The following is a 15,446-nucleotide window of genomic DNA, read 5'->3' as shown; positions in this document are numbered from 1 at the left end:
TTTTCTGGAGCTTTTTGGTACATAAGTATTTATTCAAAATATGATTATGTCCTAGCATTTTTCAGGGGTGTTTGGGTGGTGTCACTGTGACTTGGTGCGCTGCATTGGTGAGTACATAGTTGGGGGGGTGGGGGTCGCATATGTGTGTGCCCGTAACCTTTCGTCCTCCCCCTCCCGTGTGTCGTAGGTGCAGTACTCACCGTTGTCGTCTGCGCCGGACTTCGTACTCGTGGTAGATGAGAAGGTAGACGAGAGCAGGTAGGATGTTTAATTCGGGTTCCATGTTGTCCTCCGTCCTCGTGGAGTGCATAGAGGTGAGCGTTTTCCCGTCCGTAGTCTGTTTCCGCCGTGTTTTTATCGGCGGTGCTCCCGCCCCGGAAAAGGTGGCGGATTGGTGAGTTGGAATAGTGTGGGCGGTACATTGTCTGCCGCCTGTCTGTTGGCGGTGACCGCCGCGCTGTTTGTTTGTACCGCCGTGGCGGTCGGAGTGTTAAGGTGGCTGTCTGTGTTGGCGGTTCCCGCCAGGGTCAGAATCCCATATTTTTTACCGCCAGCCTGTTGGCGGGTTGGCCGCCGCTTTAACACCGACCGCCAGGGTTAGAATCACCCCCTTAATTTGGCTCTGAAGAGTCTTGGCTTTGGCAGAGATGATCTCACATTTCAATTTTGTCCATGCATATTTTAGAGCAGAAAGTGAACTGGGTATGTTATTGGTTCTCCAGTGACTGTATAGTTTTCCGATATCCTTTTTCCTTCGTAACAGCTTGTCTGAGAGCCAAGAGTTGTGCTTTTGGAAGTTATTTTCTTATTAAAGAGAGTAATTGTGCTGGAGTTTTTATGTACTTTGTTGTACTTAGGAAAGGAGTATGCAAGTGTTCTTCCTTTCAGTCTATAAGAAAAATAAAAATGCATTTTCAATCAAAAGTCATATCTAACCATAACTACTGAGAAGCTATCGCTGTCTGTGCAAAATATATATGTAAAAAGGTTATTAGCAAAACAAAAAATGTATTTTCTATAGAAACTAGGTCCTAACTATAACTACCTAGTGGCGACCACCACTAGGTAATATATAAAAGGTGGTTATATTTAGGTGAAAATGTAATGTAAAACATACTATCTTATACAAATAAAACCCCTGAAATTCACCAGTTACAGTTATCTCAAGTGATTATAACTCATGCCCTAAAGTAACTAGAACTTGCACCCGCCATATACAGTGGTGTCATCAGTGATGTCATTTCAGATGTTGCAGAATATTATCAATGATGTCATTCAACATGTCATGAATGATGTAATATGTGAGGTAATTAGCACTGCATGGAGAGGGTGGGGGTTATAGTTACTTTAGGGCACTCTACAATCTCTGCCTTCTGCATTGTTGGCTCTTACCTGTTTTTTGGGAATGCCTCCTGGTCTTCCTCAATGACCACCACAACACCACTGTGGAAGTGGAGGTAAGAGGGACTTCAGCTGTGATTTATTGATTCTATTATGTGTGTTTCCTTTTGATGTGGTATTTCTTTGGATTTATGGCGTGCTTGTACCAGAGTGTACTGCTAACTTCAACATCTTTCTGCCAAGAGAGGTCACTGAGTATTTTGATGAATGCTTATGTCAGGAATAAACAATAACAAGAGATTGGTCTATGTATACCACCCTCAAAAGATACCTGCTTGCAGCTGTGTTATTCTGTCTCACCCCATCCTTTATCCCACTAACTGTCGACAACAGTGTTTGGCCATTTATTTAAAATATTTATAACAGGAAAGGGGGGGTTGGATTCCCATCGGATTTAGACTCACTTGCTCCTTAACAATTTGCCTGACCCAGAGTTTTAAGTGGGCAGAGTCCTGCTGGTGGTAAACTCCAGCAGTTCTTAAAAAGAGGTGCTGAGACGGGTCCCTATCAGGCTCTTCATTTTTGCCCTCACCCTAGACATGAAAAAAATATCTTCACTCGGACCAGCCTTTGATTGAACGCCTGCTGCCACGAAGGAGCTAATCACAAGATACGTTCACCTGCTAGTGATCTGAAAGTGCACGCCATGGTGATCTGCAGCAGGGCAGGAGGAGTGAAGGGCAGAGCTCAGTCTCTAAATGTAACCGATCTGTAGTAATATAGCTGCTGCTAGCAGGTTCTAGACTTTTTTTTCATCCCACAATAAATAAAAGTAAGTATTTTAAAAAGAGTTTTATTTAACTTTTCTAATGGAGTGGTATAGTTATTTAGCAGTTTCATAATTACAGAATTGAAGCATTTTCACTATTATTTACCACAAAGTCAGCGTTCTTACTCATTCATCTTCTGCAGCTAACAACTATTGATAAAGACAATAGTCTGGGCTTGTTTTAAGTGCATGTTAGTTGTTCTATTATATATACAGGGAGTGCAGAATTATTAGGCAAGTTGTATTTTTGAGGATTAATTTTATTATTGAACAACAACCATGTTCTCAATGAACCCAAAAAACTCATTAATATCAAAGCTGAATATTTTTGGAAGTAGTTTTTAGTTTGTTTTTAGTTTTAGCTATGTTAGGGGGATATCTGTGTGTGCAGGTGACTATCACTGTGCATAATTATTAGGCAACTTAACAAAAAAATATATATACCCATTTCAATTATTTATTATTACCAGTGAAACCAATATAACATCTCAACATTCACAAATATACATTTCTGACATTCAAAAACAAAACAAAAACAAATCAGTGACCAATATAGCCACCTTTCTTTGCAAGGACACTCAAAAGCCTGCCATCCATGGATTCTGTCAGTGTTTTGATCTGTTCACCATCAACATTGCGTGCAGCAGCAACCACAGCCTCCCAGACACTGTTCAGAGAGGTGTACTGTTTTCCCTCCTTGTAAATCTCACATTTGATGATGGACCACAGGTTCTCAATGGGGTTCAGATCAGGTGAACAAGGAGGCCATGTCATTAGATTTCCTTCTTTTATACCCTTTCTTGCCAGCCACGCTGTGGAGAACTTGGACGCGTGTGATGGAGCATTGTCCTGCATGAAAATCATGTTTTTCTTGAAGGATGCAGACTTCTTCCTGTACCACTGCTTGAAGAAGGTGTCTTCCAGGAACTGGCAGTAGGACTGGGAGTTGAGCTTGACTCCATCCTCAACCCGAAAAGGCCCCACAAGCTCATCTTTGATGATACCAGCCCAAACCAGTACTCCACCTCCACCTTGCTGGCGTCTGAGTCAGACTGGAGCTCTCTGCCCTTTACCAATCCAGCCACGGGCCCATCCATCTGGCCCATCAAGACTCACTCTCATTTCATCAGTCCATAAAACCTTAGAAAAATCAGTCTTGAGATATTTCTTGGCCCAGTCTTGACGTTTCAGCTTGTGTGTCTTGTTCAGTGGTGGTCGTCTTTCAGCCTTTCTTACCTTGGCCATGTCTCTGAGTATTGCACACCTTGTGCTTTTGGGCACTCCAGTGATGTTGCAGCTCTGAAATATGGCCAAACTGGTGGCAAGTGGCATCGTGGCAGCTGCACGCTTGACTTTTCTCAGTTCATGGGCAGTTATTTTGCGCCTTGGTTTTTCCACACGCTTCTTGCGACCCTGTTGACTATTTTGAACGAAACGCTTGATTGTTCGATGATCACGCTTCAGAAGCTTTGCAATTTTAAGAGTGCTGCATCCCTCTGCAAGATATCTCACTATTTTTTACTTTTCTGAGCCTGTCAAGTCCTTCTTTTGACCCATTTTGCCAAAGGAAAGGAAGTTGCCTAATAATTATGCACACCTGATATAGGGTGTTGATGTCATTAGACCACACCCCTTCTCATTACAGAGATGCACATCACCTAATATGCTTAATTGGTAGTAGGCTTTCGAGCCTATACAGCTTGGAGTAAGACAACATGCATAAAGAGGATGATGTGGTCAAAATACTCATTTGCCTAATAATTCTGCACTCCCTGTATATATCTGGATGCAACAGCATAAAGAGGTTGCAAAATACCAGTAGAGATTTTTATTTACATGTTTAAGCCACGCCCTTATTCCTTAGGTTATGCCCATTTGAGAGAACGCATCGTTTTCTCAACCCACTTAAAGCCCTGGCCAGACCCAGTATGAATCCAGACGTGAACCTGCTACAGAAATAAGATGTGCAAGACAGAACAAAGATACAGGTATAACTAGAAACTGCGTGTCAATAAAGAGCCTTTCTATTAGACAAGATTAATCAAATAGGAGGTCCACCCCTTTCTATCTTGAACAAAACTCCCAGAAGTAGTTCACAACATGAGAGTTTTCCTAACCTAGATTCACTCATAGAAAACCCTGACCAGTCACTTGGCTGGAATATTCCATTGTTCAGCAGTGGTAGCACAGTGCTTGCAGTTCCTGATAAATACAGTGGAGATCCTAACACTTTCAGGCATTTTTGGCACAATTTAGCCTCCATTTTATGGCATGGACGCAATGTTTTCAGATCTCCTGGTCTCGCATTTGTTTTATCGTATCTAACTAAAGATGCAATGGTATCGGCCACTTCTTTAATTTTGAACAAAGGTCCCGGGTTGAGGAATTATACTACATTCATTTAACAATTTAAAGCTATTTTGGGGATACAAAAGACTGTACACTCTATCGACTCTGGACTACTTGCACAGAGGCAAGGCTCCAAAGACCTTGTGAACTATATAGCTCACTTTCAACAGTTTATTTATTACAGGAGAAGGCTGGATGGATGGATGAGGCAGCTACAGCGGCCTTTAAAAAAGCATTATCCGTGGTTGTTAATTGTACCATGATTTCCACAGAGTTGATGGACCTAATAGCCCTACAGATTGCTGCTCAGAAGAGAAGTTGACGAGGAGAAGGACATGGTTTGAGATATAAAGCCTCAGTCAGATTTCAGACGGAATTGTACCTGCACAGGAAAACAAAGAAGAACCCGTGCAAATCGGGAATGCACGTAAACCAACTATCTAAAGCTGAAAAGGACAAAAGATGCTGTGAGGGTCTGTGTCTGTACTATGGAGGTCTGGGTTCTTTGTTTAAAATTGTCTCACATTAGAGGGAAATAGGGTTGCTCGGTCCTGAGTGACAGACCAGGACTGAGGATATCTAGTTTAGAAAAGTTTGACTCCAAAAGACCTAATTTATTTCCTCCTAGTTTTCCCTTTCCATGAAATCCATTCCTATACACTTTCTAGTCTTACTCGACTCTGGCATTGTTATGAATAAGCTAGTCCAAAGTAATAACAACTTTGTGATATACCAAAAGAAAATGCCAGAACCTATTTTTGGAGCAGATGGAACCGCATTAACATCTGGAAAGATAGTCCATGAAACTGAACCACTGACAGAGTGACACAGGCTGGACATTCTACAAAGCTGCAGTATCGTATCATAGATGCTCCTGAATTTTTTATGATTCTCTGAACTTACTGGTTTTGAAGGCATGATCCTGCTATAAAGTGGTCAATTGGTAGGATACAATTGAACTCGTCTGTCTACAACACTGTTATTCTTGCTCAGGTTTTGAAGCCCGAGCCCACTTTATGGTTTCCAAAACAGTCAAAAGCTGTGGAAGGACTTTCCTAGATGCATAGTGAATTTTCAAATGTTTTCAATGTAAAGGGTGCAGACACTCTCCCTCCTCACAGATATTATGACTGTGCTATAATTCCTGGGACCAACATACCCCAAGGATGTATTTACCCATTAAAACTGAAGGAGGATGAGGTTTAGTTTGCCTCAGGATTTTCCCTTTCTTCATGTTTGTTTTGTTACCTTGTTACCTTCCCTTTGGGTCTGATTATACCAGCTCATTTAGGCAGGTTGTTGGTGTTGTGTTTGTTTGTTTCCTTCCTCCACAGTCGCTGGCTTCCACATCTTTGGTTTTTCCCTGGTTGTTTGGAATTTTTCTGCCTCTAAATAAATGAATCCAGAGCCCTTTCTAGTTTGTCAAAAACGGGGAATCTATATTACAAGAAACGTCCAGAAAATAAAATAAAAAGTAAGGGTACGATTGACATTTTAAATTGCGCTATTCTGCTCTGCCAATAATTGTCAACAAAAGAGACTTCCATACTTCAAGAAGATTAAGGGGGTCATTCTGACCCTGGCGGTCATGGCCAACAGGCTGGCGGTGCTCCCATGGCATTCTGACCGCGGCGGTACAGCTGCGGTCAGATATGGGAAACCGGCGGTGTACCGCCGGTTTCCCGCTGCCCAAGGGAATCCTCCATGGCGGCGCTGCTTGCATGGGGATTCCGACCCCCTTACCGCCAGCCTTGTTCTGGCGGTTTTGACCGCCAGAACCTGGCTGGCGGTAACGGGTGTCGTGGGGCCCCCTAACAGGGCCCCACCAAGATTTTCAGTGTCTGCCACGCAGACACTGAAAATCGCGACGGGCGCTGGGGTGGTTCCACCACTGGCCCTACCCCGCCAGAAGGACACCACCCGCTGTATTATGTGCAATAATACGGCCTGGCGGTGGAAGCGCCCCTTCCTGTTCCTTGGCGGATGACCTCCTTCCCAGACCAGGTAAGTTGATTGTCCAACAGGGAAGGGGGGTGGGAGGGTGGGAGGTATTGTGTGTGCGTGTGTGAGTGAGTGTTGTCTGCGTGTGCGCATGAATGTGTGTATGCTTGGTTGTATGCCAGTCTGAATGTAGAAGTGAGTGCATGTATGCATGTAAGTGTGTATGCATGTGTGTATGCAAGTATGAGTGTTGTGATGAATTTGTGTTTGTCTGCGTGTTAGGATGGGTGTGAGTATGCATGTTAGGATGGGTGTGAGTATGAGTATGAGTATTTGAATGGGAGTATGCATGTTGGGATGGGTGTGAGTATGCGTGGTTAAATGTGTGTATGAGTGCTGAGGTGAATGCGAGTATGGATGCGTGTGAGTGAATGCATGTATGTAAGTGTAGGTGAATGAGTGTATGCATGGTGCATGTTTGTTTCTGTGTATGTGTTTATGTATGCGGGGAGAGAGGTGGGAAGAGGTGGGCACTGTGTCTGGTGGGGTGTGGGGGTTAGGGGGTGGGGGTGCTGTGTCTTGTGGGGGGTGCTATGTCTGGAGGGGGCTGGGCGTACGGTGTGTGCTGGGGGTGGGGGAGCCATCTACCGATAACAGGGAAGAAATTCCCTGTCACCGGTAGTCTTTCCGCCAGGGTTTTCATGGCGGTGCTACTGCTGCGAAAACCCTGGTGGAAAGGCGGCTCCTAATACCGCAGTTGGTCTTCTGTGGACCGCCAGGTTGGAGATGCACATCTCCGGTCCAGCGGCTCTGACCACCATGGCGGTATGAGTGGAGATGTGGCGGGTTGGCACAAGAAAACCTGCCACACTCATAATGTGGCGGTCTTCACCGCCAGCCTGTTGGCGGTGAGACTGCCACCTTCGCCCTGGCAGTCAAGAGACTGCCAGGGTCATAATGACCCTCATAGTCTTTGTCTGATGAGTCATACCCTACTCCCAAGCACAGTATATTTCTTTATTGCTTGAAGAGCAGTTTATTTGGTTATGCTAGGGGTTTTGAAGAGGAGCAGAGGTGCAATTATCTAGACATATATTCTTGGCCAGCGGTTTGATAAAGAAAGCATATAATATGAGAGAGAGAGAAAGAAGAAATGACCTTTGACAGGAGCCTCTCTGAAGGGTAATTTGACCATCGTATGAATAATTAATTACTACTTGTGTTGTAGCACCTTCAAATCTAGTTTATATTGTCTTCGTGAGCTGAGGAGGAAAGTTTAATTTTTCCAATATTTGAAATACAAATCTCGAGGTTAACTGGTCAAAACCCTCTTTGGCATCCAGCAAGACAATTGCTGTTGAGAGTGAATATGCCATAAACACATGAGTACATTTGGACATAAGTTATTAGAATTTAAACTCCTAGTGGTAATAGACCAATTCTGATTTTTAGAAATGAGATGGGGGAGCAAATATAATTATATGGTTTGCCAATATTTTAATGTAAATCTTGTAATCAAGTTTAATAGCATTATTAGTCTGTATGATGTGGGCTCAACTGGGGATTTTCCCAGTTCAAAAATGTTTTACAGAGGAGCCAGGAATCTGTCCACCTCCCAATATAGAATTACAAAGAATGGTCAATGATTTAACAAGGGAGTGAGAAAATGTCCTTTAAAATTCAGATCCAAAGTCATCTTCTCCAGGGGCTTTAGAACTTAGCAGCTGTCCTATAGTTTCCCTCACCTCAGTTTCGGATATAGAGGGGGTTATTACAACTTTGGAGGAGGTGTTAATCCGTCCCAAAAGTGACGGTAAAGTGACGGATATACCACCAGCCGTATTACGAGTCCATTATATCCTATGGAACTCGTTATACGGCTGGTGGTATATCCGTCACATTTGGGACGGATTAACACCTCCTCCAAAGTTGTAATAACCCCCAGAGTTTATTAAGATGGCAACTGCTGCTGCAAGCTTGGAAATCTCAACTCCTTCAGAAATTGATCTATCTGGTGTTCCAAATGCAGGTAATCTATCTAGCTGTGATTTTTGATTCAGGGTAGTATAATGATCTAAAACAGACTTTTAAAATTCCCCCTGTGTCTTCAATAAATTGAGTTGAATTAGGATCTTTAATTCTCAGTATCAAAGTTTTATTTTTTTATTTCCTTTTGAACTCAAAGCCAAAAACCGTCCCACTCTCTCCCCTTCCGTGTAGACTATTTCTCTCAAATATTTTGTGATTTTCAATTTCTCTTTGAAGCTAGAAATCTCTCATTTTCTCTTTCATCTCCCGCCACTTGTTGAGGGAGATGTTGGATCTATTACCATGGCTTGATAAGCTGCCTATAACCTGCCTGTAAAGAATGTACAGGTTCCTTTTCTTTTTTCGATTTCTTTACTTTTAAAACAACTCCTTAATAGTGCCCCACACTATATTTTAATATGCTGTTCACTCAGTGAATATAAAGTAATTTGGGATTTCTAAGTTAATTAAGCTTCTACTATCCTCTAATAAGAAAGCAGACTTATCCATATACAATATAAACCGGTTTATAGGGCAAAGGCATAGAACAGCCAACAACTACCTCCTAGTGGTCCGAAATTCTACTGGCCTGGTGCAGTATATCTAATATGGGGAGGAAAGGTGACCCTAAAAACTTATCAATCCTGGAGGCAGAGCGAAATCCTAATGAAAAAAGGCATAAGATCTAGTTATAGGATTTTTATGTCTCCAAATATCATAGATCCCTAAACAAGTACATATATCTTTAAAAATCTTTTTAATGTTCCTCTAATGTTGAATGAAAAATTTCCTAGCTATCGTAACAGAAAGATTTCAATTCTATTAAGGACACAGAGGTGAGGATTAAGCTTATCTTTCTTTCCTTTATTTAACAGCGGAAGTTGAAAGCAAAACAACATTTACCAGAACACCATGGAGAAAACTACCAAATTTCATCAACCAATCCGGATCAGCAATAGTCCATAATACACTGCGTCCCCTCAGTCACTTCCTCTTTCCTGACGCAAGGTGAAAACAGTGGATGAATTAAGGACCAAACACAAATAAAAACCATTCACTTTTGCCACAAGAAAACAAGTATTAACAATGCATCAAAACAATTGCAGTCCTGGACAAATCAGCATCCTGTATACACTCATAAAGAAACAATTTTAGTATTACTTCTAACCAAGACTCCCAGCACATGAAATTAGTCAACAAATGGAAATAAGGCATGCAATGTCTGGGAGGGAATAATCCTCACCTCTGTTTCCTTAATAGAATTGAAACTTTCTATTACGATAACTAGGACATTTTTTATTCTATGTCAGGACCGGAGGCAAGCATTATGCTTGTTTAAAGCTTATCTACCACCAAGGATGCCATGTCGATTACTGGTTTGAAATAGAATCTTTTGAACATGGAATCCGATGACCAATAAGCAGCATTGATAATATCCTCTAATCTAGCTCCTAAAGAAAAGGATTTAGAGGCCATAGCTCCCCTTGTGCGCCCCCAAAGCGTGCCACATTGATTCCTGCCTCCTGCATAACCCCGGACACCTACCTGCCTATAGTTGGCGATGAGACTGCCTTAAAAGTCTTCTTAATGGAGATCAACAATTGGCGCTCCCCTGGGGGATGTATGTCTGGGGATGTATGTCCTCTGTTGCCAGTTTGAATGCTTTGAGCCTTGTCAAAAGAAGGGTAACAGATGAACCTTGAGTCTGTTTTAGCCCATCTGGCGATATGGAAGGTTACCTCTTGAGGCGTAAAAACCCTGCTTGAGAGGTCCAGAGCTTGAACATCTGAGACTCTTCTGCAGGAAACAAGGCACAGTAACATAGCTAGCTTGGCCAATAGTTCCTTTCTCGAAAGGTATTTGTTTGTTTGCCAGAACTGGAAAAGATTGAGGAACATGTTAATATACCATATACTGGAGTACATGGGCTGAGGGAGAAGAGTGAGTCAAAACTAGAGGATGTTCTCCCACTGGCAGATTCTGAATGGGAAGATGACCCGCTGGTATCACAGACCAGTATGAGTTCACAGTATTTTTAAGCCAATGAGGCGAGAAAATTCAGGACAGGTTCAACATAGCACCCCATGGGATCTTATTTGTGTTGAAGACACCAACATACCCACTTTATCCATGCAGATTTACATCTCCTAGAAGTGCTGTCTGCCCAGGCCACGGCCAAGAGTCCCTCAGCTTCGGATGAAAGACCCGGGGCTCTCCATTGGCCCCTGTAATCCTCAAGCCATGAGAGGAAGACGGCCTTGGAGAACTAACAGATGGCGCTGACCCAGAGGATCCCATAAAATATCTGGACCTTGGGGGAGAGGGATTGGAAAATCCCAAGAAAGTTCCAGAAGTACTGGAAGCCACACTTGAGATTTCCAAATTGGCGTGATCACTACCACCTGTGCTCCCTTGCTGCGCACCTGTGCCGCTAGGTGCGTGAAGATGGCGAAGGGAGGAAAGGCATAAATCTTCTCCTTCGACCAGTCATGGAGAAAAGCATCTATCACCAAGGCCTGAGGGTCTGGCTTCCAGCTGACATAATGAGGAATCTGATGGTCCGGACAGGACGCAAATAAATATATTGTGAAAGGACCCCAAACTAAATTGAGTTTCGCAAAAACCCGTGGATCTAACCGCCACAAGCTCATGTCTGGCCACTCCCTTGAGCACCAATCTGCTATCTGATTTGAGGACTCTGGAAGATATTCCACAGTGACTGATATATTGTACATCAGACAATATGCCCAAAGTTCCTTGGCCAAGTCTGCCAGAACTTTGGATCTGGGGCCTCCCAAATGATTGCAATAGAGGACTGCAGACCGATTGTCCATCTTGAGCAGAACTGAGCAGTTTGTTCTCTCCTTGGTCCAACACCGGATACCGAAAGAACCTGTCAGGAGTTATAGGCAATTGATGTGGAGGCATTGTTTTGCCAACAACCACTTCCCCCGGTGATGGAATCACCACACTGAGCCCCCCAACCGGAGATGCTGGTGTCGGATTTAATGACAATGTTCGGATCGGAGCTGAAAATAGATCCACCGTTTCAGGCCTCGATGTGGGATAACCACCGGAGCATCTCGTTCTTCACCCCCTCTGTCAGTGAAACCTGTTCCGAATAAGAGAGACCCCTGTGCAAGTGAAACGATTTTAGGCGCTGAAGAGCTCTGTAATGAAATGACCTGGAAAGATCGCTTGAATAGAGGAAGCTAGAAGCCAGAGATGTTGAGGTCCTGGAAATTGTCTTTCTTAATTTTCTGCGAATTTTTGCTATTTTCCGAGAAGGCAAACTGAGAGTCCTGTCGACCGAATTTATGACAAAACCCAGAAAGGTTGTTTGTCTGGAGGGTGTCAACAATGACTTCTTTGCATTGATCAGAAAACCTAAACTCTCTAGAAGAGAGATGGTGTACTGCAGATGATCCCGCAGTCTATAAGAACATTGAGCCAGCAGCAATAGGTTGTTGCGATAAATGATCAGGTGGAAGCCTCTTGCTGTGAGATGTTCCATTACTGGTTTCAAAACCTTGGTAAAACACCAGGGTGCTGGGAATAGTCTAAACAGAAGGGTCCTGAATTTGTAAACTTGTCCTTTCCACTGGAATTTTAAAAATCGATGGTGGGGACGGAAAAATCGGGGTTGTGAGTTAAGCGTCCTGCAGGTCTAGACATACCATCCAATCGTTGGGACGCAGAATGTCGCGGAGTAGATGGATACCTTCCATCTTGAAATGGCAAAACAGTACACAGCCATTGAATTCCCTCGGATTGATCACTGAACATTGCCCCCCGTCTCGTTTGTCCACTAGGAAGATGTTGCCCAAGCCCTGAGGATGAAGCAAAGTCAGGGATATAGCAGCCTTGTGAAGCAATTCCCCCACTTCTTGGTCCACCAGGGCCTCCTGAGATTGGAAAAAAAAACATGGGACACAGATGTGACCCCTGAACTGGGGCCCCGAAGAACTCTAGTTGAAATCTGCAAATAGTCTGGCGAACCTATACATCTAGAGTAAGGGATTCCCAATTGTGTGCAAATTGAGCTAGCCACCCCCCTACTAGTAGAAAGACCCTTGACATTACACTCACCAGTTTGGGATCCTTGGAATTGTCTCCAGAAGGTCCCTTTGGTGCCTCTGCCTCGCTGGCCCCATCTGGTTGGCAAGAACTCTCCATAACGGGGTTGTTCAAGTGCCCTACATGGGGCTTGTCCTCTCTTGGGGCCTTGTATGTAAAAACTGCTGGTCGAGCACCCTCTCCCACGACCGGCCGCAATGAAAAGGCGAGGCTGGAAAACTTTCTTAATTGAGGAATGCGCCTTATCCAAGGCCGTAAAAGTAGCTACGACTTTGAAAGATCTTTTATAAATGGTTTGCCAAAGAAGCTCCCTTGTGCAATTGGCCCTGCCTCCATAGATGTGAGGTCTCCTAGTTTCTGAATCACCTTTATCAAAAGGGACCTCTGCCGAAAGGGCACAGTTGGCATTCCCCAAAAATATTATTACTCTCTGGGCTCAACCAGAGATCGATTCTGGAAACAAGGGTGTAGCCAAGGCTTTCCCTTGTTCAGCTAGTTCCAAGATTTTAGTGAAAGGCCCCAATATATCCAATAACTTATCTTCACAGGCCCTCCAGGACCTGTCAATTTCTTTTTTGGGGTCCTTAATGAATTTTTGTAGAAACGTGGCCATTTTAGAATCAATATCGGAAGTGGAGGAGACTTTGCCAGGGAGGGAGGGGCATGGGCACTCTGCTCTAAACTTTGCAGGCACCTCCTTCTCCAGAGATTTACGCAGCCTGCCGGTGACATATGAGCTGACCTTGTCTGAAGGAAACCATTTAGAGGAGCGGCATGGACTAAGTCATCTACATCCAACATATCGATGATCCCACCACATGGGGGGACTCTGAAAGAATTTGGGCAGGTCTTTAAAGCCTGGATGGGCCCGCCTCATCATTAGAGACGTGAGAATCGTCATCATCAGCATCTGCTGATGGGAGTAATGAGAATGGATCACCTGGCAAGGCATCCGTGGGGGATGGGATTAGGGAAGAGGATGGGTGCTTCACCTTGTCAAACGCTGACATGTCCACCCCGCTCTCCATCCTGTGTTTAGGGGGGTGTTGCGTTGACTGGTCCCAGCTCGTTATGCTTTTAGGAGGGAGAGACACGTTGAGAGGGGTTGGGCATAAATATGCCAACTGGAGCAAACGTCTTTCCAAAGGCTCAATTGTGGTGGCAACCGCGTGGTCGATAGAGGCATCCACAGCTTTGCAAAAATCACTGTCAATGGGGAGAACCGAAATGGTCTCCTCCTCAACGTACTCATCAGTTTGCATAACTATAAGTGGCTGGAGGTTTAGACTGTAGACTTAAGGGCCTTTTACTGGAGAAACCCCACTGTGCTGAAGCACTAGAGATTGAGCTGAGACTAGCACAGGCACTTCTTTTTGGGTTGGTCCACAGCCAGCAAGTTCTAGGCACAAAGTGCAGCAGGGTCATAGTGGCTGAGACAGCCTCAAAAACACATTCACAGGCCAAAGCCTCCCTTTTTATTCGACTGGGGTAGTCCCCTGGGGCCAACTCCCTTTCGTTCTATAGCGAGCCAAAAATGCCTAGACCTGCCCCGCAGAGGTCTTTAGCGCTCTTGCATGCCTAAATATGCAAATGAGAATGAGCTGTGCAGCCCAATTCTTATCCCATCGGGCAACTACCTCCGCTAACAGAACTCTACCAAAGAACACTCTTGTGTTCAAATACAGACCCTGTTATGGGGCATCAGGGCTTCAGAGGGGTATGAGGTGTCCAGACATCGCAGCAGGCAGAGCGCTCTTATTAATTACAGAGTGGCTGTCCCACAGTCACCAAGACGGGTGATGTGCATCGGAGCACCGCCTCGCCCTCTACAGGTGCGCAGGTTCTCCACAGTACCTGAAGAGATAAAAAAACACATATGGAGTGGTGACGGTGCTCCCCCGGCGAATCAAGCCTGAAATGGAAATATTTTAAATACCCACAAGAGTTGAACGTGTTCTGTCACCTATAAAATGACCGCCCAACCTCAATTAAAACCATGCACAAAGCGAGATAACGCCAAAGGCACTTATCTTTCTCTGAAGCAGGAAAGAAAGAGAAAGTGCCTGAGGGGACACAATGTGTTATGGACTGTTAACTGATCCTGATTGGCTGATGAAATTTGGTAGTTTTCTCCCATGGAGTTCTGGGAAATGTGGTTTTGCTTTCTGAAGCGGCTTCGCCTTACCATGTACCAGGCCATAATATCAGACAAAATTGAATATTAGACCTCCGCTTTCTACAGGGAGAATAATGCCCAGTGGTGTTTTTCAGTTCTGCAGGATGGCTTTTGGGCTTGCATCAAGTGCTGCTTTCTTTCACCATGTGACAACTAATGTGCTGAAAGGGCTACATTTTTTCCATGTTTTCCAAGACAACATTTTGGACTATGGGAAGACTAGAGCTGGTTCTTGAGGTGTTTGATTGTTGAGGATTGAGGTTCAGATGGGACAAGAGTAAGTTTGGTGTGCAAGAAGTGGAATATCTGTTCCCAGTAAAGCTATCCATGTTTTGACTTGTTGAGGGCTATTGAAGAAGAGCCTACACCTACAGGTCACAAACAACTTTAGGCATTTTAAAATATGCGCTAATTGTATGCAAATGTATTTGCAATTTTGCTATCAAAACTGAACCTGTTTTTGAGTTGTTGAGGAAGACTGATAAATTTTTATGTGGAGAGGCTCAAGAGTTTGCTTTTAAAGATATTAGGCTTGAACCGCTTGGTGCCCCTTTACTCAACCCTTATGTGCCTGGTAAATCTCTGTGTATTACTGTTGATGTCAGTGCTGTAGGTATGTGTACCATTCTTCCCCAAGGGCAAAGGTGGGAAGAAGTGCATCACTGCCTTAGCTACACATAGAATTAAGCCCCACGAGGTGCTGAT

Source organism: Pleurodeles waltl, chromosome 3_1 (genome assembly GCF_031143425.1).
Source record: "Pleurodeles waltl isolate 20211129_DDA chromosome 3_1, aPleWal1.hap1.20221129, whole genome shotgun sequence".
NCBI classification, from domain to species: Eukaryota; Metazoa; Chordata; class Amphibia; order Caudata; family Salamandridae; genus Pleurodeles; species Pleurodeles waltl.
This window is presented reverse-complemented; position numbering follows the sequence as displayed.